A 2,695-nucleotide genomic window follows, 5' to 3' on the forward strand; every position below is an offset into this window, starting at 1 on the left:
TGCGCTGTGTACAGAGTGCAGGGTTCAGGGGTGCGCTGTGTACAGAGTGCAGGGTTCAGGGGTGCGCTGTGTACAGAGTGCAGGGTTCAGGGGTGCGCTGTGTACAGAGTGCAGGGTTCAGGGGTGTGCTATGTACAGAGTACAGGGTTCAGGGGTGTGCTGTGTACAGAGTGCAGGGTTCAGGGGTGCGCTGTGTACAGAGTGCAGGGTTCAGGGGTGCGCTGTGTACAGAGTGCAGGGTTCACGGGTGCGCTGTGTACAGAGTGCAGGGTTCAGGGGTGTGTTGTGTACAGAGTGCAGGGTTCAGGGGTGCGCTGTGTACAGAGTGCAGGGTTCAGGGGTGCGCTGTGTACAGAGTGCAGGGTTCAGGGGTGCTGTGTACAGAGTGCAGGGTTCAGGGGTGCGCTGTGTACAGAGTGCAGGGTTCAGGGGTGCGCTGTGTACAGAGTGCAGGGTTCAGGGGTGCGCTGTGTACAGAGTGCAGGGTTCAGGGGTGCGCTGTGTACAGAGTGCAGGGTTCAGGGGTGCGCTGTGTACAGAGTGCAGGGTTCAGGGGTGCGCTGTGTACAGAGTGCAGGGTTCAGGGGTGCGCTGTGTACAGAGTGCAGGGTCTAGGGGTGTGCTGTGTACAGAGTGCAGGGTTCAGGGGTGCGCTGTGTACAGAGTGCTGGGTTCAGGGGTGCGCTGTGTACAGAGTGCAGGGTTCAGGGGTGTGCTGTGTACAGAGTGCAGGGTTCAGGGGTGCGCTGTGTACAGAGTGCAGAGTCTAGGGGTGTGCTGTGTACAGAGTGCAGGGTTCAGGGGTGCTGTGTACAGAGTGCAGGGTTCAGGGGTGTGCTGTGTACAGAGTGCAGACAGAGTGCAGGGTTCAGGGGTGCGCTGTGTACAGAGTGCTGGGTTCAGGGGTGCGCTGTGTACAGAGTGCAGGGTTCAGGGGTGCGCTGTGTACAGAGTGCAGGGTTCAGGGGTGTGCTGTGTACAGAGTGCAGGGTTCAGGGGTGCGCTGTGTACAGAGTGCAGGGTTCAGGGGTGCGCTGTGTACAGAGTGCAGGGTTCAGGGGTGCGCTGTGTACAGAGTGCAGGGTTCAGGGGTGCGCTGTGTACAGAGTGCAGGGTTCAGGGGTGCGCTGTGTACAGAGTGCAGGGTTCAGGGGTGCGCTGTGTACAGAGTGCAGGGTTCAGGGGTGCGCTGTGTACAGAGTGCAGGGTTCAGGGGTGCGCTGTGTACAGAGTGCAGGGTCTAGGGGTGTGCTGTGTACAGAGTGCAGGGTTCAGGGGTGCGCTGTGTACAGAGTGCTGGGTTCAGGGGTGCGCTGTGTACAGAGTGCAGGGTTCAGGGGTGTGCTGTGTACAGAGTGCAGGGTTCAGGGGTGCGCTGTGTACAGAGTGCAGAGTCTAGGGGTGTGCTGTGTACAGAGTGCAGGGTTCAGGGGTGTGCTGTGTACAGAGTGCAGGGTTCAGGGGTGCTGTGTACAGAGTGCAGGGTTCAGGGGTGTGCTGTGTACAGAGTGCAGGGTTCAGGGGTGCTGTGTACAGAGTGCAGGGTTCAGGGGTGCTGTGTACAGAGTGCAGGGTTCAGGGGTGTGCTGTGTACAGAGTGCAGGGTTCAGGGGTGCGCTGTGTACAGAGTGCTGGGTTCAGGGGTGCGCTGTGTACAGAGTGCAGGGTTCAGGGGTGCGCTGTGTACAGAGTGCAGGGTTCAGGGGTGCGCTGTGTACAGAGTGCAGAGTCTAGGGGTGCGCTGTGTACAGAGTGCAGGGTTCAGGGGTGCGCTGTGTACAGACTGCAGGGTTCAGGGGTGCGCTGTGTACAGAGTGCAGGGTTCAGGGGTGCGCTGTGTACAGAGTGCAGGGTTCAGGGGTGTGCTGTGTACAGAGTGCAGGGTTCAGGGGTGCTGTGTACAGAGTGCATGGTTCAGGGGTGTGCTGTGTACAGAGTGCAGGGTTCAGGGGTGCGCTGTGTACAGAGTGCAGGGTTCAGGGGTGTGCTGTGTACAGAGTGCAGGGTTCAGGGGTGTGCTGTGTACAGAGTGCAGGGTTCAGGGGTGCGCTGTGTACAGAGTGCAGGGTTCAGGGGTGTGCTGTGTACAGAGTGCAGGGTTCAGGGGTGTGCTGTGTACAGAGTGCAGAGTCTAGGGGTGTGCTGTGTACAGAGTGCTGGGTTCAGGGGTGCGCTGTGTACAGAGTGCAGGGTTCAGGGGTGTGCTGTGTACAGAGTGCAGGGTTCAGGGGTGCGCTGTGTACAGAGTGCAGAGTCTAGGGGTGCGCTGTGTACAGAGTGCAGGGTTCAGGGGTGCGCTGTGTACAGAGTGCAGGGTTCAGGGGTGCGCTGTGTACAGAGTGCAGGGTTCAGGGGTGCGCTGTGTACAGAGTGCAGGGTTCAGGGGTGCGCTGTGTACAGAGTGCAGGGTTCAGGGGTGCGCTGTGTACAGAGTGCAGGGTTCAGGGGTGCGTTGCATACAGAGTGCAGGGTTCAGGGGTGCGCTGTGTACAGAGTGCAGGGTTCAGGGGTGCGCTGTGTACAGAGTGCTGGGTTCAGGGGTGCGCTGTGTACAGAGTGCAGGGTTCAGGGGTGCGCTGTGTACAGAGTGCAGGGTTCAGGGGTGCGCTGTGTACAGAGTGCAGAGTCTAGGGGTGCGCTGTGTACAGAGTGCAGGGTTCAGGGGTGCGCTGTGTACAGACTGCAGGGTTCAGGG

Source organism: Staurois parvus, unplaced genomic scaffold (genome assembly GCF_062004578.1).
Source record: "Staurois parvus isolate SC_StPar_1 unplaced genomic scaffold, SC_StPar_1.0 ptg003018l, whole genome shotgun sequence".
NCBI lineage: Eukaryota > Metazoa > Chordata > Amphibia > Anura > Ranidae > Staurois > Staurois parvus.